This window comes from Erinaceus europaeus, chromosome 20 (assembly GCF_950295315.1).
Source record: "Erinaceus europaeus chromosome 20, mEriEur2.1, whole genome shotgun sequence".
Lineage (NCBI taxonomy): Eukaryota > Metazoa > Chordata > Mammalia > Eulipotyphla > Erinaceidae > Erinaceus > Erinaceus europaeus.
The window spans coordinates 27,954,046-27,977,919 of record NC_080181.1 but is presented as its reverse complement, the minus strand read 5'-3'; the positions used below and the strand labels follow the sequence as shown (position 1 = coordinate 27,977,919).

Below are 23,874 nucleotides of genomic sequence, written 5' to 3'. Positions count from 1 at the left end.
GGGAACTGAAGTCTCATTTCAGATTTTGATTTTTTCGTGCAGAATTGCAGCCCGCTCCAAAGGTGCTGGGGGCACCGTGCATGATGCTGCACAGGGGAGCTGGCAGCTGGGCCCCAGGCGCATTGTTGTCAGCATCGCCTTTATTTCCCATTCTTTTCAGGGTTCTCCTTGGCACCTTTTAAATCCATCTGAATGGGAGTAACTTATGATACATCAGCTGCTTTTGTAAACGTGTCCTCTGTGCTCGTTTTTTTCTATTGGAAGAAGGAAAGGCATATGTTGTGGGGAGTGCAGTAACTCTCAGAGACCAGAAAAATGTGCTAGTTTGATTCAATAGTTGGATTTATTATTGTAATAATTTGGAGGTGGCGATGGTTGTGATTCACTCCTGTGCTTTCTGTTACTGGAGTTACTAAAGTCTCCTTTGGAATCTTGACATTTGTTCTCCGGACTCGAAGGTGAGAGAAATAAAAGTCTCAATTGCAGTTACACAGTGACCTCAAAAGTTTTCAAGTGCTCATCGGTGTGAATTCTTTTTTAATAGGACAGTTTGCGGAGTGGGGTATTATGATGCGATTTCCATTTTCAGGAATATCCATAGTCGACTTCAGTCCTAAAGTTGGAAAGGTGGTGTTGCTTTATACGAGCCAGTCTGGAAGAATGTGAGGTTGAAACTTGCACTCTTGTCAGTTATCTTCATGCCATCGCCCCTATAGCAGCAGTTCATGGACTAAAGCAGCACTTTGGACAGAGGCTTGTCCAAACTCAGCTGGGGTGAAGCCCAGTTTACTGGATGGCTTTGCACATTGAGGGGGATGACCAGGTGTAGGGTGTTTGGGGGCTGGGGAAGCAATTGTAGTAGGAAGGACCCTCTTCTTCTTCTAGCGTTTGCCCTTCTTCCGTAGCCAGTCAACAGCATCAACTTGAAAGCTGTCAGGAGCTGCTTGTTGCTGGCTTTGAAAGTGACTGGGATCCATGTGGATTCAGTCAGCTAGGAAGGATCGTCAGTTTCCCCAATGAATGGGTACTCATGGGATGCACCACGAGAAGGTCGATCCAATGCATCCCTCTTAGGTTATGTAACTGTTTTGTGTTCTGGGGAGAGACTGAGAAGCAGGCCAAGCAGGCTCAACTGTCATTAAGAGTCTTTGATGTTGGTTTGAATTCCAGTAGTTATGCTTCTTCCCCCCCCCCCCCCCCCCCAGTCTCCACATCGTTTTCCAAGCACCAGAAGCTATTCTGCTCTTGGGTTGAGACTTTAATGGCCACAGATTTATCTCCATTTCTTGCATCTTCATTATCTCTTGCATCTTCTCTCCTTAGATGACTCACTAAGCAGTGTCTTTCCCCTTTCGAAGCTGGCCTGGGTGTGTTGCCTGCAGAGCGTGTTTGGATTCACTGGTAGTGCTTTTTTTTTCACTGGGTGCTTTTTGTCAAACAGCAAGGGCAACTGCCTTTCTTCGGAAGACTATAGTAGAAGAGGAAAAATGGAATGAGATAAACTAAGCATGAGTCATTGTGTCTTTCTTAAGAGTTACATTTTTTAATATTGTATTTTAAAGATTATGGCTTCTAGGAGTCAGGCGGTAGCGCAGCGGGTTAAGCGCACGTGGTACAAAGCTCAAGGACCTGGGTCAGGATCCTGGTTCGAGCCCCCGGCTCCCCACCTGCAGGGGAGTTGCTTCACAGGTGGTGAAGCAGGTCTGCAGGTGTCTATCTTTCTCTCCCCCTCTCTGTCTTCCCCTCCTCTCTCCATTTCTCTCTGACCTATCCAACAACGATGACATCAATAACAACAATAATAACTACAACAGCAATAAAAACAAGGGCAACAAAAAGGAAATAAATTAATTTAAAAAAAGATTATGGTTACTGTTCTCAAGAGTTTTCAGGATCTGTTACTATGGAATCTGGTGTCGATGGATGGAACTAAGGGGCAACAAGGACTTGAAATTGGGTCATGGTTGCAGTTCTGCTTAGTAGCTATGTGAGCTTGTTTATGTGTAAAATAGGGATGAAAAGGCTTGCATTGTCTTCTTCATAGAATTATTTTGAATATTCAGCTGAGAGAAAGAATATGAAATGGTTTGTAAAACTTCTTATGTATCTAAGGTATTACTGTTTCTGCATATACACTTAGTACTTAATTGCTTTGACTACTTTACCAAGTTAAAATGCGCATAAGTAATGACAGTGTATGTGTGTTAAATCTCTTCCAGCTCCAGGCTTCTGTGATTCTATACCATTCTTATGAAATCCACATATAGTACCTATGGTTTTGGACGCTGTACTATTTAGCAGTTCTGGGTCAGATGTTAAGTTTATGGAGCTTTAAGTTTATTTGAGCTTCTTTAAAGTATCAGTTCAAAATATCAAAAGAGGTTAGAAGTTATTTGAGCAAAGAGCTTGTCTGGTAATGTTAGCGGTGTTTATGACTAAAATTGGCGAAATTTAGTCTGTGGGCCAAATCTGGCTCCTAGTTTCTTTGGTTTTGTATGGCCTATGAGCTAAAAAAATGACTAAAATCCTTTTTAAATGGTAGAAAACAAAAGAATATTCATGATGTGCAGCCTATATGAAATTCATGTATTAGTACCCATAAATACATCTTCATTGGGACACAGTCACATACATTCCTTGTTCTTGTGTGGTCTATGGCTGTGTTGACTGTATGAAAGCAGAGTTATTGGCGGCCAGGCAGTGGCATACCCTGTGGAAGCAAGTACACGTTACCATAAGCAAGGACCCTGTCTGTTCAAGTCCCTGCTCTTCACCTGCAGGGTGGAAGGAAGCTTCATGAGTGGTGAAGCAGTTCTGCAGGTGTCTCTTTCTCCTGCTCTCCCCTCTTAATTTCTCTCCGTATTATCTAATAATAATAATAATCGACTGCCACCTCTCCAGATTCAAAGGAGGTCTCAAAACTTTACATCAGGCTCAACCTGACGCTGTTGACTGGCTACGGAAGAAGGGCAAACGCTAGAAGAAGAAGAAGAAGAAGAAGAAGAAGAAGAATAAAAGGAAAATGGTCACCAGGAGCAGTGGATTTGTCATGCAGGCACCAAGCTCCAATGATAACCCTGGTGGCAATTAAAAAAAAAAAATTCTTGCTGCTTAGACAGTATAACCAGCAGTGCCTAACATATGTTACTTGATCTTACACAGAAAAAGTTTGCTAGTTCTTAACCTAGGACTTAAAATTTTCCTGAGCACAGTGTTATTTTCTGTAATAGTGTTATCACATTGGAGGGAAGGTACTAAATTCTGTTTTGGAGCCAGATAGACCTACATTCAAATGTCAACTGTGGCATTTATAAATCTTGATCCTGGGTAAACTAATTATTGTAGCATCTTGGTGCCTCAGGTACCACTTTTGTAATCAAAGAATAGCAATAGTATGTGTTATAGAAGGTTATAGTGATGGTTAAGTGAAGTAATATGCATAAAAGCTTAATACAAGCATTTTTTTTTTTTTGCCTCTAGGGTTATCGCTGGAGCTCAGTGCCTGCACTACGAATCCACTGCTCCTAGAGGCCATTTTTCCCATTTTTGTTACCTTGTTACTGTTGCCATTGCTGCTACTGTTGTTGTTGGATAGGACAGAAAGAAATTGAGGGAGGAAGGGAAGACAGAGAGGGGGAGAGAAAGATAGATACCTGCAGACCTGCTTCACTGCTTGTGACTCGAACCAGGATCCTTGAACTTAAGTGCCATATGTGCTTAACCCACCACACTACAGCTCAGCTCCCAGTACAAGCATATTCTAAACACTCAATAGGTGCTAGATAATTTTTTTTTTATTTCAGTATAAACAGTATGCTTAAAGTAGTGTACGTTATCTTCAAACTATATTACAGTTGTTCTCGTGAGTGTTATATTACTTGTTACGGAGTTTTCTTCTTTGCAAAAGCCATAGGCATATTTACTAGCTGATAATTGGAATAACTTGAGAAATGTCCCATATTGCTGTACTTTATTAATTACTTTAAGGATGGATGGAAAGATGGTTCTCTAAATTTTTAGAGATCCTGGTCCTGCTACCCAGGTTCTATTCTGCTTGCAAAGTGAATTCAAATACCCCTTCTATTTTGGTACTGCTAGGTTTGTTTTAGGGATTTATCTCTATTTATCTGGCTGAGGGGAGGAGTCCAGAGCACTACTCAGACCTGTGTGGTGATGGGGATTGATTGAGGGCCTTCATATAGGCAAGTCCTGTGTTCTGCTCAGGAACCTCCCTTGCTGCAGGTTTATGTGTTTATATTTTTGAGGAAAACACACGAGAAACATATGTTTTGAATTAGGCCAGACTTAGCCTTCCCTACAAGTATGTGATAGTCTTAAGTCTTACTTACACTTTACCCTAGAACCTCTGTAACAGCCTCTTTAGAGTTGAAATGATAAAATTTATTTTTTCCCCCGAAAGACAGACCAAATTTATTTTCTAGAGCTTTTGTTACTAAACTTTTTTTTTTTGAACTGTTTTACAATGGAGAAATTGGATGTGCTCCTCAACTTTGAGTACTGTTTTATCTATCATGAATCTCAAACTAAGACTACACAAATAAACAGACCATTGTTGCAAGTTACACAAAACAGGAGTGAGGTTATTGTGACTCTTGTAGTCTATGAACCGTGCCGTTTTGTGGATACTGCTTAAATATACGGGAATGATCCAAGGAAGATAGGGGAGGTCATTAATGTTCCCACGCTGTCCTTGGAGTTCTGGGGTGGTGCTGTATCTGGGAAACTAAACTGCAAGGTTTTAATTATAGCACCTCAAAAAAGGTAGAGCCCAAAGAAGACCCACTATTACCGTAGAACAGTATATTCTTTTGAGGTTAAAAGTGAAAGACTGACAAGAACCTTCCTCTCTGAAGAGATAAAGATTGAGAAGCTGTAGTTCCCAAGATACTAAGCTGTACAGATTTGGTGAAGTAGATGTCTCCAGTTTTACAATGTAGCTAGGCCAGACGGCTTTCCTTGACATTTAGAGGGCATGTTTTAGGAGAGGGTAAAAGAAGATAGAAATGAAGTTTCTGTTTAATGTATTGTGACAAGTACATGAAACAGAATATTCAGAGTAGAAGTATAATCCTGGCTTTCAGAGATAGCCAGTTACTTGATTTAATGGCTACATACTATTTGCTGGCATGGATTACGGTATACATTAAGATTGGAACTTGTGGGTCTGGAAGAGGTTCAGTGGACTAAGGCTTTGGGCTCTCAAGCATCAGGGTCCCGAGTTCAACACATGTGCAAGAGTGATCCCCTGGTTCTCTCGCTTCCTCTCTTTTACAAATAAACATGTCTTTAAAAATGACCAGCGCTGTGGAAATAGAAAGCATTTAAGGAAAACCATGTGTGACCCATACATTATAGCAGTGTTATGATATGTTTATTTAGTCTCTGTTTGAAAGAAAAGACAACATACTGTGGACAAGAATTCTGAAGTAGATGCTTTAGTCCTTTGTATTTAAAATAGTCAGAATTGGTCTTGTCTAGGGTATAACTTGGTGATCTTGGACACATCATTCGACTGTAATTTTATTCTAATTTGTGACTGAACAGATCACTTGCCACCTCTCTGAACCTTTCCTTATATCTGAAGGACGGGTCAAACTATGAGGACTCCTCAATACTGATTTTGTTTTTTGTTTTTTTTTAAGTAGCTAACCATTTACCCAGTCTCTGTTAGCCTTCATTAACTGCGTTATACTCAGTGACTGTCCAGATTTAGTAGCAATCTTGGCTTTAGTAAGATGAGGGAAGCCAACTCTTCCATCAGTGAATTAAATGTATCCACTGAGCACATACTAATATGTATTTAGTACCATACTGGATGCTGTGGAAGATAGATATAGAAGGTGACATTGAGTCCCCTGGGAAGTGTTCATTTCATTGGGAAGATAAACTGTTATGAAAAAGACTATTATAAAAGTAGGCGAGGAGATACTGAGACAATCTGGCAGTTCAAGGACTTGAGATATACTTTGGGAGGATACTTTGTGACCTTGGACATTCATAAAACGCTCAATGGCATCCCTGCAGCTCTGAAATTTGCCAGAGAAGCAACAGTTCTTGAATCAGCCTGTCGGGAGGCAACCAAAGTGAGAACTGCTCAGTCCAGGCTGGAAAAGAAAAGGTTAATTTGCAGACTGTGTATTCCAGGGTCAATTGTTCTGAAAAGTCAAAAGTGAGAAGTGACTGGAGATTAAAGTATCTCTACTTTTGAGGCAGTGAATCTGCCCTGGATCTCATTCTCTTTACCTTCATTTAGGCAATTACATACTTTTCTAAATGACTATTTTTCTTACATGGGTCATCTCCGTTAATATGCAGACATGTTTTATGCTACTTGGTGCGGTGAGGGTTATTGTTTACCAAATGTTCATTAATCATGACTTTGGAAAACTGTATTCTCCCTCTAGTTTTATCTGGGAGCATGGAAGCTCAACAAGATATATTTCTTAGCCCTTTTGCTTATGTGAACACAAGACTAAATTTTGGCTAAATGAATGAGCAGAAGTGATGTGTGTGCTTTGTTGTTAAGGTCTTCGAAATGAAGCTGTTTGATTTCTACCCCCATTTTTTTTTTTTAGAGTGGAGAAAGTAATGCTGAGACATGTTATTTAACATTACAGGCAAGAGTAACACTTCACAGAGCACAGAGAGAGATGGGTTAGTAACATGGGCCCTTGGGATGGAGCTACTTGCTAGCCACGGACTGCTCTTTTATCTCTGGAGGGTTAAACGAGAGGAGCACATTCTGGCATGTTAGAGTTGTCAGTACATTGAGTAAATCACCTTTCTTTAGCTACCTTCTCCTCTACCTTGGGGCTTCCTTCAGCTATCCCACAGTTTCTTTGTTCTTTTTAGCATTAGGAACTTTCAAAAGTTGTTTATATTTGTTGTCTTTCCCCCTCATCACTTGTTCTCTCTCTAGCCTGATACATTTGTCCTACCACCACACAGAAATTGTTATTTATGGCTGCAGCGCCCTGTCTTGTCAAAGCTAATGGTCAGTTAAATGTGTACATCTTACTGATACCTTGCCAGAGTTTCATATTGGCTAATTACTACCTCTGACCTCTTAGCTGCTCACTCTCTTTTGGGTTAACTAGTGTCTATTCCCCCACACCCACTCACTGGAAAATTTGGAATGCCCTGGACTCTCCTTAGTGATTTCCTCCCTTCTTTTCATGGTTCAGATACAATTTATAATGCTGACGAGGTTCAGCTTCCTTTCTTTGATACAAGTTTTTCCCCCTCTTGAGTGCTGGAGTCATCAACCCATTCCTCTAATTGACATCTAGTAGATACTGCAGATGTAACTTGAACAAAGCAGACTGTGAATCACTGATTTCTTTTATTAACTCTTCCTTCCATCTCTCTGTAAGTCTTTACCGTATCAGTCAAAGGCACCAGCTACCTATTGGTGCAAGTCACAACCCTTGGTGTTCTCCCCAACTCATGTTCTGTCCTCTTGGCTCTGCCTTCAGAATATAAACTGGACCTGCTAATGTTTCTTTTCTATTCCTGCTAAAAAACTTACACCTTTCCTTCACTGGAAAACAGTCGTCAAACTTCCCTACTTCTAGTCTTAACTCTTCTCAGATTATGGCACCTGCTTACTGGCTCCCCAATACATTTAATATTAAAACAAAAACAACATGATGAAATTACCACCTGGGTGTACCCTATGTGAGTGGTCCTCAACTGGGGAGGACTGCCCTTCGGTTCATCTGGCAGGCAGTGTCTGGAGGCAGGCTTGTTTGGGGGTGTGGAGCAGGTCGGGAGGAATGTGCTGCTGCCGTTAGTGGGTAGATGCCAGGGATCAGTTAACCTACACTGCACAGCACTGCTGACAAGGAATAGTGTACCACATGATCTGCTGCTTCCGGATTTCCTGTCCAGCCGACCCCATTTTCCTCTTTCTCCTTTATGCACTGGGCTGTGCTAACAGTGGTGTTCAGAGACTTCACTGCTCCAGGCCTCCTTTTGTCACATAAAAAGAGAGAGGGAAATATCACAACACCTGAGCTTTCCCCCAATGTGGCAAAGCCGGACATTTGCAGATGAGTTATCTTGCTGCTCTTTCTTTTCTTAGTAGATTTTATTCTTCTAGAGCAATTGTAGGTCCACAGCAAAGTTGACTGGAAGTACGAAACTTCCCAAACCCTCAAATTGGCACAATGTCCCTTATAATCAGTATTCTCCCCTGCCCCTTAGTAGTACATTTGTAGTAGTAATAACTGATATGAATTTACATGGACACATTATTATCTCTCACAGCCTGTAGTTAACATTGGGGTTCACTCTTAGTCGTGTATTCTGTGGGTCTTGACAAATGTACAGTAACCTGTATCCATCACTATGGCCATTATCACCTCAGATCAGCGTGTTCATGCCTCCTCCCCTCTCCGTCTCCAACCCCTGGCTGCCAGTGATCTGTTTAACAGCTTCATAGTTTTATTCTTCCCAGGAGGCCATATAGGTCATGTAGCTGGAGCCATGTAATATGGAGTATGTAATATGTTTTTCAGGTTGACTTCTTGCACTTCCTGTATGTCTTTTCTTTTTTCCTTTTTGGAGGGGTGGTGGTGGGGGTAGAGAGAGTGAAAGAGACCACAACTCTGAAGCTTTTTTTTTTTTTTTTTTTTTTTAAGGCAGTGTGGGCTGGGGTTAACCTGGGTCACACATGGCAAAATAGCACACTGTCCTAGTGAGCTATTTCGTTGGCCCTCATCCATGTCTCAGATGGCTTGATGGCTCATTTCTTTTCATCACTAAATAATACTTCATTGTCTAGATGTACCCCAGTTCACCCATTCACCTGCCGAAGGACATCTTGGTTGCTTCTAAGTTTTGGTAGTAATGAATACACTTTCTGTAACCATCCATGTGCACGTTTTTTTGTGGACTTCAGTTTTCAGTTCCTTACGGTAACTGAGGAGCATGGTTGCTGGATTGTGTGCAAAAAGTACTGTTTTGTTTTTATAAGACATTCCCTGTTTTTTAGAGTGTTACTATCTTGCATTTCCACCACCAGTGAATGAAGAGTTTCTGTTACTCAGTATCCTGACTGACATTTGGTGCTGTCAGTGTTCTAGTAGGTGTGAGGTGGAAGATGTTCTTTTTTATCCCTTGAACAAGTTGATAAGCACCTCCCTTCCTGAGAAGGGTGGCCAAGGCTGTTTGTTCCTCTCAGAATATGCCTCCTTCTTTGCTCTGCATGACTGCCGTTTCCTTCTCCTCCTCTCCGTGAGCCCTTGGTGAGTACCTGCAGCCAAATCTTTCACGTCCACATATGTCATTTTATTTTCTTCACGTTTGCTTCTTATTTACTTACTTGCAATTGTAAAACTTAGGTTTCCCTCTATGAGCTTTATGACGGGCAGGGTTACTGTCTAGATACCTGTTTGTCCCTTACTGTTGATGGCAAAGAGGTGCTGGAGTCTAACTTAGGAGTGGAGTAGGGGTTTGCGGTCATGATGGGCAGTCAAAGGATGCCCTGGGGCGTGGGTGGTGGTGGGGCGAGTGAGTAACTGTTGTTGAGGAGGGAAACATGCCTTGAGTCAAGACTTTCAGTTTGGTGGGGCGAGTGAGTAACTGTTGTTGAGGAGGGAAACATGCCTTGAATCAAGACTTTCAGTTTGGTGGGGCGAGTGAGTAACTGTTGTTGAGGGAAACATGCCTTGAATCAAGACTTTCAGTTTTTAGTACTTTTGGAGAATGGAGGAATTTACTCCCCCCCCCCCCCCCCAGGCAAATGACAAGAGTAAACTGATAGCAGGGAATTCTTAAAAAAAGAAAGGTTGAGGAGACTGGGAGGCAGCTCACCCGGCAGAGCTCACACTTTATACATGAGGACCCACGCTTGAGTGTCCAGCTGCTACACAGGAGCATCTGCACTGGGGAGATTTCAGCAGTGCTGGAGCAGTGCTGTGGCGTCTCTCCCTCTTCCTTCTTTCTCTCATCTTTTCACTATCTGGAAAGAACAATGAGCCTGTCACCAAGAACAAGTGGAATTGTGCAGGTTCTGCGTCCCAGCGGTAACTCTGGTGGCAAAATACAATAAAGTAAAATAAGATTCAAGGTTTAAATTTTATTGTGTTGTGTTTCATGCCACTTGTCTTTGCTTAGAGAGCTGCTACATGTCATATATTGAAAAAAACACACACACACACACACACACACACACACACACACACACACCTACCCCTACCTCTAGGGACTGTGTGGTCTTGTCTTTCCCCAGTATCAAAATTTGTTTCACGTTATCCTTGGAAGATAATCATTTTCCTTTTGCTTCTATATTTTCAATGTCTGATGAAAGTTTAGTTATTCACATGATAGCACAGTTCTTTTTAAAAATAGTCCTTGTTGTTTGAACGTACCACCCTGGATTTCTAACACCACACAGACTTGTTTTATTTTTCACATGATAGTTTCAAAGCTGTCATGTGAAAAATGACTGATTCTTTTATCTTTCCACCAGCCTTTTCTCTTTCCAGGCTAAAAGCACTCACTTTCTTCAACAGTTTCTTGCATGACAAGGTTTTTAGATCCTTTTCCAGGCCCTTAGCAATTTTGGGACTAAGGGCAAGAAGACAAATGGACATTCATCTGCCATATGTTTAAAAATTTGTAAGTTATCATTCAAGTTAACTGATAAAGATGTTCCTTTGTTTACTTAACAGTAAAACCTCATGATGACCTAAAGCAGAATCAAAGAATTCTTAGCTCCTGAGTTTTGTTACAGGTCATAGAAAAGTGTGTGTGTGGGAGGGGAGGCAGGGAGTGCTGCATCCAGTTGAGAGCACCCACCACCGTGCACAAGGACCAAGGTTCAAGCTCTCATTCCGCTCTTGCAGAGGGGACACTTTACCTTGTGAAGCAGCAGGTCTGCAAGTGTCTGTCTTTCTTCCTTTCTATCTCCCTACCTTCTCAGTGTCTCTCTGTCCTATCAAAAAAAAAAAAAAAAAGCCAACAGGAGCTGTGGATCTGTAGTGTTGGTACCTAGCCCCAGAAATAACCCTGGTGGCAATAGAAAAATTAAAAAAAAAATTTAAAACAGATCATAGAAAAATGCAGAGCAGCAGCCTCTGACTCAGAGATGCCTTTCTCACTCGAAGCTTGTTCCAGGTATTTCACATGTACATGTGTGGGCTCTCCAGCCCAATTCTTCCCATACACTTTCCCATACACCTTCCAGACAGCTCTTGGACCATTCCTTGGCCTTTCGGAGATCATCTTCATTCAGAGGGCCAGCTCAGAAGAGGTTTGAAAAGATTCTGGGACTAGAAAGGCATTCTAGTGTTCTGGCTAAGATGAGGCTAGAATATAGACTTTAGAGGAGCACATCTTGCTGTCCTAGAGAACAACTGTTCCCAGGGCCAAAAGTGATTAGAGAGAGACTGAGAAGCATTGATCTCTACAGCTCCAGACCTACATGGCCTGGAGGGTGGCTCGATAGCTAGAGTGTTGGAATTAAAAACGTGGTCCTGGGGGTCAGGCGGTAGCCCAGCGGGTTAAGCGCACATGGTGTAAAGTGCAAGGACCGGCATAAGGATCCCGGTTTGAGCCCCCGGCTCCCCACCTGCAGGGGGGTCACTTCACAGGTGGTGAAGCAGGTCTACAGGTGTCTGTCTTTCTCTCCCTTCTCTATCTCCCCATTCCTCTTGATTTCTTTCTGTCCTATGAACAATAACAACAGTAATAATAATGACAACAACAAGGGTAACAACAAGGGCAACAAAAAATGGGAAAAATTACCTCTAGGAGCAGTGAATTCACAGTGCAGGCACTGAGCCCCAGCAATAACCTTGGAGGCAAAAAAAAAAAAAAAAAAAAAAAAAAACCAAAACACAAAATGTGGTCCTGAGTTTGAGTCCTGGCATCGCACTAATAAACACATCTTGAAAAATTAACAACAAAACAAAAATACTGTTTTAAAAGAATAATAATATAACAACAGCAACAACAATAATAAAGCCAGAGACCCAGGACAGAGGCCACTGTTGCTTCAGTTCCATTCAGTACCGTTTTGTGCTAATTGACTTCTGGACCTGGTTCTGTTTTCCAGAGCTAGTTATTATGGAAAATGTCAAATTCCATCTTATACTGTTCCGAGTTAGACATAGTAATTTTAACTGGCATGCCAGGCAATACTATGATTGTATTAAAAATGGGCCAGAAAGATGGATTTGCTCAGAGGGGATCATTCGTGACAGAGTGGCGAGAACTTGTGGACGATTCGTCATCATGGCCAGCAGCATGACTTGTTGACCACACGTGTAGTATCGCTGTTACTGTTTTCCATGTGTGTCATAGGCTGAAAAGATTGGGAAACCCTCCTGCTCAAGACTGGTGGGTAGGGACTATACAGGCCTCCCATTGTTAACTGTTTTGAGAGCATTCATACAGCTTCCAGTGCATTTTTAATCGACATTATCATATGGTCCCCCTGACAATGTTGGAGATGTCAACTTAGGTTTGTGTCCTTATTAATGAGAAATAAATCCAGGTTAAGTGGCTTATCTGGCTATATAGTCACACTCAAGTAGGGCAATTGAAACTAGAACTCCATTCTTCAGACTTTTATTCTGGCATGTTCTCTATTAATCTAAATTTATTTCCTGTGCCCCTTCCTTCCTTCCTTCCTTCCTTCCTTCCTTCCTTCCTTCCTTCCTTCCTTCCTTTCTCTTTCTTTCTTCCTTCCTTCCTTCCTTCCTTCCTTCCTCCCTTCCTTTCTTCTTTCTTTCTTTCTTTCTTTCTTTCTTTCTTCCCTTTTGACAGTCTGTCACCTCTGGTTCATTTAGGGAATGAAGGAAATTACATTTTTAAAGAGCTTTTCTATCCTAACTTCTGTTCTGCCCTGCCCTGCCCTGCCCCCCAAAGCCTTATGTTTCTTTTGTTATGGGTATCAAATGCAGGATGGTGTCTTCATCACTGAGCTGTAGCCCTAGTCCTTTTTTCCCTTTTTATATTTAGTGACTCAACTTTAGTACCTTTATCATTATGTGATTCAAGTAACTGATTCTGTGTCTTGAAACTTGATTCTGGGTGGGATGCTTTCTTCCTTAAGCTAGTATCTTGTTTAGCTGTGATAGTACTGCTCCTCTGAGACAGTCTCTCTGAATCATTTGTAAAAGATTATAAAAAGGCAGGAAATCATGCAAAGCATCTTAGAAATATTTTGTTATAAACCAGTTATGACAATAACATTTTGATACCTAAATGTAAATTCACTTTTCCTCTTATATAGTGCCCACTTTATAGCTATCTTTGCAAGTGCTACATAAAGCTCAGAGAAGTGTGTTCTCTTGCTCCTTACCCAGCTTAGTGGTAGATTGATTCAGAATTCAGATGCAGATCTACCAGTCACCTGTGCTTTCCTCAGTACTGTTCTGTAGATGATGTAAAGTGATCTCTAAACTTGTAACATGAGTTGGAAAGGAGTGGTTTCCACGTTTATATTTTTTAAAAAAAATTAAAAAAAATATTTTTGCCTCAAAGGTTATTGCTGGGGCTTGGTGCCTGCACCACGAATCCACTGCTCCTGGAAGCTGTTTGGTCCCCCCCCCCTTTTTGTTGCCCTTGTTGTTTTATCGTTGTTGTGGTTATTATTGTTGTTGTTATTGCTGTCGTTGTTGTTGGATAGGACAGAGAGAAATTGAGAGAGCAGGGGAAGACGGGGAGAGAAAGACACCTGCAGACCTGCTTCACCACCCATGAAGCGATCCCCTGCAGGTGGGGAGCCGGGGACTCGAACTGGGGTCCTTATGCCGGTCTTTGTGCTTCATGCCATGTGCGCTTAACCAACTGCACTATTGCCCAACCCCCCCCCCCCCACATTTATATTCTTGCAGTTAAAATAGTTAATTTTCTTATCTTGCTTAGCATAGGTCATTTTGCTATGTCTGAAGCACGACCTGGTTTAAATGCTAGTACCTAGTTTTGTAAATGAGAAACCCTCTTCTGGGGCTTTACATACTTAAGGTTTTACTTTGGGTCTGTGTATTTGTTTATGTAGCTGGTTATTGTGTGTATAAGAGATATAAAACTCTTTGTGCCTCCGTAATTTGTATTCTTACTTTTTTATTGGGGGAATTAATGTTTTACAGTAGATATAACTTGGTGCATGTGTAAAATTTCTCAGTTTTCTGCCATATATTTAAATGTGGTACTGGGACATGAGGGTCTGGTGCATGCAAGATACTGCTGACTGGCTTTCCTAGCCTAGTTTTTAAATTCTATGTCATTAAAGAGGAAGAAAGAGAAGGTGTGAGAGAGAGGTAGGAGAGACACCAAAGCACCATTCCACCATCTGTGGGTTTCCCTTCATGCTGCCTGCCTATGGTGCTCCCAGGTGGTGCCAGGAATTGAACTCTGGCCCCCAAACATGGCTAGATAGAAGCCTTTTCCAGGTCCCCAAATTCATATTCTTAATTGTTTGCCTTAGTGCTTGGGAACAGGCTTTCAGTGAGACTAATGCATTTTTATTTGTTTCAGTTCTTTGTTGCTTCTGGAGAACCTAGAATTTAATGTTAAATATTTTAGGGTTTTAGTGTGTTTAGTGTGTGTGTGTGCGCCTCCCTCCCATTTCTTTATTTTAATGAGACACAGCCAGAGTTCACTCTGGCAATACAAAACTGGGGATCAAACTCAGTACCTCAGATCAGGAAGTCCTGCACATGACACACCACTCTTGTCTGTTATTTTTTTGATTACTTCTGGCATCTTCAAGGCCTTGTGTTGTGCAGCTTCACCACTCTAGGGTGACTTTGTCAGATGGAGCTAGAGAGGGGGAGAGAGACACCACCTCCATGTGTTGTGCTAGGGCCTCAACCCTGAGCTCTCCTGCTGCTCCCATGCTGTCTGTCTGTCTGTCTGTATGTATGTATGTATGTATTTTTGCTTCCAGGGTTATCACTGGGGCTCAGTGCCTGCACTGCAAATCCACTGTTCCTGTGGCCATTTTTTTTTTTTTGATAGGACAGAGAGAAATTGAGAGAGAAGGGGAAGGTAGGGAAAGTGAGACACCAGCAGACCTGCTTCACAGCTTGTGTAGTGACCCCCTGCAGGTGAGGAGTGGGGGCTCAAACTGGGATCCTTATGCTTTGTACTGTGGGTGCTTAACCTGGTACTCCACTGCCTGTTACTCTCCCTTCCCCATGCTGTTTATTTTTATTTTAATGGGAAAAATCTTGTGAAACCTGCACCACTAAGAGGACTTTCATGCACAGCAGGTTCTCTAATGACGTGGTTTCCTTCAGCCTTGTTTGTGATAATGTTGATGAAACAGTCCTCACCTGATGTTGATCAAAAAGGACATTATTTGAGTGCCTCTTTTCTTGTGTCATTCGCTTAAGGTCGCAGTTTTCAGGACCTGATCAATAACTGGGGACTTAGCTGAATTGATTTGCTTCCAGGGAGTTGTGCATTTGGTAAAAGTGCAGATTTGAAGGAATAGCTACTTCCTCTTTTTCCTTGCTTTTGAGTTCTGAAGGCCTGAGCCTTACTTTTCCTAATTTCCCAGCAATATCTTTTACCAGACTTGACTTTGTGTACCTTTGATCTGGATTGCCAGAGTTAACCTCTTTAAGCTTAAATTGTATTGTGTCATTCTTACCATCAAGATCCATTAACTGCCATTAATGAAGCCTTATTGCTTAAATTTTCAAGGAAAGACTTTTTTTAATCCTCAATTCAGAATTAGTTTCGCTCAGTGGCAGGCACTTGTCTTACTAACGTGATCAGTAGCTACTGTTCTTGGTGTCATTAGTTGTTATTGATATGCCAGGAATTATTTTAAGTCCCTAGTTTATATTATCTGGTTTAATTATCATGATTATCTCATAGAGTGGTTACTCATGCTAAATTTCTTATTGTGGTAAAATAAATGTAACAAATTTACTATCTTAGTCATTTTTATGTGTACAGTTCAGTATTGTTAAGCATATTTACACTGTTATGGAACAGATCTCCAGAACTTCCTCATCACTTAACTAAACTAAAACTCATGTTTGTGAAACTCTGATTAACCGCCGTTCTGTTTTCTGTGTTGATTTGACTTCTATGATTTCACTACTTCATATACCTCTCTTTCATAGTAGAGATTGTGTATTCCAATCTCCTGATCCCTGTTGTGCATTTTAAAATTTTATTTTAATCAGGGACTGGGAGATTGGAGCGCAGCACAGCTCGGGTTTACAGTGGTGCCAGGGATTGAATTTGCCCCCCCGACCTCAGCCATGGAAGTGTGGTGCATAACCACTGCACTGTCTCTGCAGCTTATTTGCATTTTTTAATGCTAATGATATTGAATATTATTTTTTCATAATCTTGTTTATTTCTGTACTCAGGCCCTTTGTCCACATTTTAATCATGTGTTATATGTTTATTGTTTAATTGTTGAAGTTCCATATATTCTGGACATCTACCTCTTTTTAATTACATGTATACCTCTGGAATCCTATGGATTAAGTGCTGGCCCCTCAAGCATGAAGTTCTGAGTTTGATCCCCATTATTGGAGCGATACGCTGGTTTTCCTCCTCTTGTTTTCTTATTAATAAATAAGTACATCTTTAAAAAAGTGAGTTACATGAATTTTTTGTTTCTTGATGCCTTTAGAAGTTACATTTCTAATATACTGTAGACTTTCAAGTGTAGAGTAGCATTATTTAAAAATGCATAGGAGTTTAACCGTGACATAGACATGAATGGGAACAGTGGAAATAGTGTTGTGACTTGCTCAGTATCGAGTTGCTCCAAACTTTAATTTGTAGGAAACATATTATCTATGATGTACAAATAGTGAAATGAGATCTGCCTGTAAGTGATTTCAAGTACTCTCTCCCCCTTTGTGGGTTGCCCTTTCAGTGTTCGTAAGGACAGAGAGAAATTGAGAGAGGAGGAAAATACAGAGAGGGGAGAGAAAGATAGACACCTGCAGACCTGCTCCAAGGCCCATGAAGTGACCCTCATATAGGTGGGGAGCTGGGGGCTCTAACTGGTATCCTTATCCCGGTCTTTGTGCCATGTGTGCTTAACCCACTACGCTACTGCCCCAGCTCCCTATAATGATATTTTAATGCAACAGAATAGATTTTGGAGGCCTGTAATTAGCACATGAAAGTAGTGGGAATTTATTTAAAAATTAGTGCTTTTAATGGCCAACAGAAGCAACTGAATGATTTATGCCTAATGAATTATTAGGCTACATTGATGTAGAATTTTTTATATTCTAAATTATCATGATCTACTTATAATCTTTACATTAAAATTTATATTCCTGTATTTAGACTCTTTTCAGTTTTAGAGTAAATTTCATAACTGAAGTGCCTTGTTATAATATTTTAGATTAAAAAAAGTCCCTAATAAATTTCTTTACATTTTTATTATGTGTCACCTAAAATGACAACAATGCTGAGCAAAACCCTGAAAAACAAAATCAACACAATCTTCATGACAGTACAAGAGGAGTGATAATAATGATCATAATGATAATCAGGACAAGAAATTAAAAGATAATTATTGGCAGTAATGAGTCTTGGTATTTGAGAAAAATCAACATGTATTTATGGTCAGGTAAATAAATTATTTTATTTCACAAAAGACATTTAATAATTTATGGTTGAAGCATAAGTGAAATACTATGGCCCCTCAGTTAAGGACTACACATGCAGGCCTGAGCTGTAAAGTTCAGTCAGTGTAGTTATTACAGACCATGCCATTGAAGGAAAGGGGACAAAAGTTTGTTTGTAACTACCGTGGAACTGAATACAAAGACGCCAGTGACCTTTGAACTTCTGTGGCTGTGCATCTGAACGAGGGATTGTTTGGGGATAGGAAAAGCTGCCAGTTAGACTTGGGATATGCTTTCTCCAGAATCATTGAATGACTGGACTCCAGAGAAGCAAAAAAGCAAAATCACCCAAACTTAGAGCTTAATTAGAACAAATTCATACTAGTCTCAGAAGAATCTCATGCCCTCAAAGCTCAATCAAATTAAAGTTTCATATCCCAAAGTGGTAGTCTTCCATGTACACATTATCACTACTTTACAAAATGCCAGCTTTACTTACTGTCATTTTATGCACTGATAAGCTTGAGAGGTAGGTACTTGTGGTTCCTTTCACTGCGTTTATTCCCTTTCTAGAAGTTATCCTTTGGATCTGCATTTTAGTAGCTGAATAATTCCTCTGTATTTAGGTCACATCAATTCCTTTTCTTTTGAATTGTTTGTAGGTTGGGCATTATTCATAGTAAAATACATAAATATTTGTCAAATGAATGAATGAATTAATAAATTCACAGTAAATATGTTGTACGCGCGTGTGTGATTGTGTGTGTGTGTGTAAGAGACAAAGAGGCACACACACATGTAGGGATAATGACAATTGCAGAACCCCCTTTTTTCTTCCACTTGGCTAAAAAAAATCTGGTAACATTTCTAAATCTGAGAATGCCATGAAGATAATATCTCTTTTGCAGATATGGAGTAATTTAGTCTTTGAGCTTATTTGCCTGGGTTACACTAGCCAGTATTCAAACGGGGCTCAAATACCAAGTTGTTATTTCAAATCTGTTATCCTTGGAAAATCTCAAGTTTCCGTACCACTATTACAATTTGGAGAAAATCTAGCTATGATTTTTATTGTTATGTATTTATATTATTCATGATTGATAAGGCAAATATTTAAAATTTATTTTTAGTATTTTATTTTATTGAATATAGACAGAGAAATTAAAATGAGAGGGGAAGATACAGAACAAGAGAGAAAGACACCTGCCGTACTGCTTCACTACTTGTGAAACTTCCTCCCTGCAAGTGGGGACCAGGGACCTGAACTTGGGTCTTTGTGCATGATAACATGTGAGCTCAACATGGTGCACCACCGCCCGGCCCCCAGAAAAATGCTTGTATTTGAATGTATTGATGGAATGGTGCTGTGGTGTCTCTTCCTCTCTATCTCCCCCTCTCTGTGTAAAATATAAGAGAGTCTCCTCGGAGCTGTGGTATCATGCAGGCACAGAACTGCAGGGATTACCCAGACTGGGGAACAAATGTCTAAGATGAGTAAAGCCTTCCAGAAGTTTGCTGCCCTGGAGACCAGCTACCCAATCAAGGTAGAGATGCAGAATGGATGGGGACTGTAGTTGTGAAGGGAAAAATTTGGCAGTCTGGCAAGTTGGTGTCTTTCCTGTGACTGGGATTGATGTTAGTTTGACTTGAATATCTGTGTAAGAGAACAAGTAGACCTTTACACAAGAGTGAGGATTGTCTCTTTTGGGGGAAAAGACTGTAACATTGCCATATAACATTTAGCGAATGGAATATATCCTTTTGGAAATCTTCCATGAAATATGATGTTCTTATTTTAGACAGAAATAAAAATTTCCCCCCCAGTGGTCCAGTTATTAAAACGGAACATGAGTGGGTGCTAGGAGCTAAAGAAGGATAAAATGACATAAGCAGTAATTACACTTGGACTCAGGTGAAAAGCCCTTCACATCCTAGTGTAAAGGAAACAAAATAATAAAATCACAACTGTGGTAGAAATTGGGTAAGCAGTGTAATGTTTTTGTTTGTTTGTTTTATTTTTTTACCTTCGGGATTATCATTGGGGCTAGGTGCCTGCACCACAAAGCCACTGCTACTGTGGCTGTGTTTTGGGTGTTCTTTTTAGACAGGACATTTTTAGACAGGACAGAGAGAAATTGAGAAGGGAGGGAAAATAGGGAGAGAGAAAGGTAGACACCTGCAGACCTGCTTCACCACTTGTGAGGCGACCCCCCTGTTGGTGGGGAGTTGGGGTCTCAAAGCAGATGGAGACTTGTCTCAAGTGGCCTCCCCCAGGGCTCTGTTCTGGCTCCTACGCTATTTAATATTTACATCAATGACCTCCCAGAAACTTCTTCAAGGAAGTTCATCTACGCCGATGACATCTGCTGTGCAACTCAGGCATCCAAGTTCGACATCCTCGAGGAAACACTCATGAAAGACACGTCTCTGATATCTGATTACTGTAAAAAATGGCGACTAATCCCTAGCACTGCAAAAACGGTATCATCTGTTTTCCATCTACACCATGCCTCGGCCTCGCGTGAGCTTAATGTGCAGTTTGGCGATACAAGAATCCGGCATGAAGCCCAGCCAGTCTATCTTGGCGTTACTCTGGATCGCACTCTGTCATTTCACGAACATCTCATAAAAACTGCAGCAAAGGTGGGCGCGAGGAATAACATCATTGCAAGACTGGCCAGCTCCTCATGGGGCGCGAGCGCTTCCACACTACGATCATCATCTCTGGCATTATGCTATTCCACTGCAGAATACTGTGCCCCAGTATGGTTCCGTAGTCCCCATGTCCACTTGGTCGATTCCAAATTATATTCCTCCATGAGGATAATTTCTGGAACCATCCGTTCCACCCCGGTTCCATGGCTGCCAGTTCTTAGCAACATCGCCCCGCCAGATATTCGTCGGGATGCGGCATCATCTAAGTTCATTTCCCACGTCTACACTCGACCGGACCTGCCAATATACGCGGATATCTTTGCCCACCCTGTCCAACGCTTGACGTCTCATCACCCAATCTGGTCTCCTACGCCTACACTGAACTTCTCTGTTCCAGACTCTTGGAAACAGAGTTGGCAGTCAGCTGAGGTCAAGAACAAACACCTCATCACAGACCCCTGCAAGCGTCAACCCGGCTTTGACCTAGCACGTTATGATTGGGCCCTCCTCAATCGCTATCGAACAGGCCATGGCCGGTGCGCCGCTATGTCCCATCGCTGGGGAGCCAGAGACGACCCAAACTGCCCCTGCGGCTACAGACAGACTATGACCCACATAGTCAACGACTGCCACCTCTCCAGATTCAAAGGAGGTCTCGAAACTTTACATCAGGCTCAACCTGACGCTGTTGACTGGCTACGGAAGAAGGGCAAACGCTAGAAGAAGAAGAACCAGTATCCTTGCATGAGTCCTTGCGTTTTGTACTGTGTGTGCTTAACCTGGCCCTGGTCCCCATGACACTGTAATGCTTATACAAAGAAGCTCTCATACTTGAGGCTCTAAAGTCCCAGATTCAAACCCCCACACCACCATAAGCCAAAGCTAAGCAGTGTTCTGGTGGTCTCTTTCTCTGTATCTTTCTTTTTGTATCCCTCTTTTCCTAAAATAAAATAAACAAAATATATTAAAAACAAAAAACAAACTAGAAACACCATCACATGCTCTATATCTAGTAGAGTTAACAGTCCTCGTCTCAGATTAAAAAAGAATAAATTAAAAAAAGAATAAATTCAGCTTTCCTGAATTAATTGATATATATATATATATATTTCTGGGCTCTCTAGCATGCCTGTTTCCATTGCTCCCAGGCCAACTTTTATTTTCTTTGTATTTTGAACTGTGAGAGAGGTGGAGACAAGGAGAAAAGTGACAACACAGTAGTGCTTCACAGTCTGTGGAACATGTGCTTCTCTCATGAGATGCTGGAGTTTGGACCCAAGACCTTTTAGTCTCTAATCAACATCTTTTATTTCGTTTTTTTTTTTGTTTGTTTGTTTTGTTTTGACTTAAAGTCTGTCCTGTGGTAGGTGTTGAAGTTAGCTTTAACTTTGATGCCTTGCATAAGAGAACAAGCAAACCTTTGGACAAAAGAGAGGATATTTTTAGACAAAATAAAAAGCTGCCACATAGCATTTAGTGAATGGAATATTCCCCTTTGGAAATCTTCCATGAAATGTGATGCTACTATTTTAGATAAAACAAAAACAAAAAAAGTATTTTTTGAATCATTCTCTTAGTGAAATGAGTAGTTTATGTAGGGGAGAGATTGAGGGAGGATTGAAGAATGTGTGAAATACTAAAGATAGCATTACTCAAATGGATTGTCTTGAGAGAAAAGTTTGTATTCTGATAACTGTATCTCATAAGTAAAGTGCCCCATGACTTAATTTTATGAACTAGCAAGTGCTAATTTGGATGGGTGGTGAATAATGCTGTAGGTCAGGAAAGTGCAGACTGAGAATTCATTGTTCATTCTGAGAAAAAAAGTCTCAGGGAATAAATACTCTTTTTAGGATTTAAGAGTTTATCTTTTCCTTTTTTTTTTTTTTTGCTTCTTTATTAACTTGACTTCTATCTAACAATAGTACTTTAGGACACTACTCAGCTTTTCTACCACTTTTGTTTAAGAAGTGAATGTGGAACTGTGCAAAGAAAGCAGGCTGCACCCTGAGGTATAATAGTGCTAGAGGAAGACATGGTGGCTGTGCCTGCCCCTTGGATATTAGTTAGTAGGACTAAAATTTTTAGAGGAAGACATGGTGGCTGTGCCTGCCCCTTGGATATTAGTTAGTAGGACTAAAATTTTATTTTTCCTCCTGTGGCAAGTAGCACAAACAATCCTTTGGAAATAAAATGTTGCCAAATTGTACCACAGAAGATTGCTTCTGATGCCATCACCACAGCTTTGCAAGTTGACAAATTAAAAAAAACAACAACTCTGTATTAATAAATATATCAAGTGCTCTTTACAGCTGTGGCAGAGATACTGAATTGCCTATGTCTTATCTGTCCTCCCTCACTTCCTCTCCTACCCCTCCTCTATCCCTCCTTCCCTCCCTTCCTCCTTCTCTCTCTTTCTTTTTCCTGCCTATAGGGTTATTGCTGGTACTTGGTGCCTTCCTGTACCATGAATCCACTGCTCCTGATAGCCATCTTTACCCATTAAAAAAAATTATTTATTCCCTTTTGTTGCCCTTGTTGTTTTATTGTTGTAGTTATTATTGATGTCATTGTTGTTGGATAGGACAGAGATAAATGGAGAGAGGAGGGAAAGACAGAGAAGGTAAGAGAAAGATAGACACCTGCAGACCTGCTTTACTGCTTGGGAAGTGAACCCCCTGCAGGTGGGGAGCCAGGGGCTCAACTGGGATCCCTGTGCCAGTCGTTGTGCTTTGTATTATGTGCACTTAACCCAGTGTGCTACTTCCTGCCCCCTTTCTATTAGAACATTAGTTTTGGGGCCAGGTGGTGGCATACCTGCTTAAATGTACACAGTGTACAAGGACCCAGGTTCAAGCTCCTGGTCCCCACAAGCTTTATGAGTGGTAAAGCAGGGCTGCAGATATCTCACTGTCTTTATCCCTCTGTTTCTCCTCCTTTCTCAATTTCTCTCTGTCTCTGTACAATAATAAGTAAATACAAATATTTAAAAAAATACAAGTTTTGGTAGGTATTTGATTAGCTAAAAATAAACCGGGCATTTCTCTCTTTTTAAAATTATTCATTATTATTTGGATAGAGACAGATAAGTCAAAAGGAAAGGGGGAAGTGGCGTGGGAGAGAGACAGTTAGCTGTAGGACTGCTTCACTGTTGATGAACTTTCCCTCCTGCAGGTGTGGTGGTGGGTGTTGAACCCGAGTCCTTGTGCACTTTAATGTATACATTTAACTGGTTGTGCCATCACCCAGGCCCTTTATACATTTCTTGACCTTCCTTCCAGCTGTTGTGTCTGGATAACATTTTTTTGAGGAAATGACTTAACCTATCTTTTTTTCTTCTTACCCAGGAGCCAGAGAAAAGCCAAGAGATTTTTAGCAATCTTAGCCAAAATATTCTTGAATTACAAGACCAGTGTCAGCATGTTCCTCTTTCTGAATCCCCCTTTCATCAGAAGAGTAAGCCTTGTCTTATTTATGTGAGTATAACTTGGAATTCTTATTTTATTGGCAGTGGCAGTAACAGAAACAGTGACATGCATAGTGCTAATCATTGTGTCAAACACTGACTGACGCTGTCTGTGTACCTGTGCCCAGTGCTGTGCACACATGGTATTCAGTTATCACCACACAC

The 23,874-nt window shown here is 41.0% G+C and overlaps 1 protein-coding gene across 1 annotated transcript in view; it reads left to right on the top strand.

Annotated features, from left to right (window-relative positions):
* ARHGAP32 (Rho GTPase activating protein 32) overlaps positions 1-23,874 on the top strand; it is a 232,498-nt gene that overhangs the window by 802 nt on the left and 207,822 nt on the right. The window lies entirely within an intron of this gene.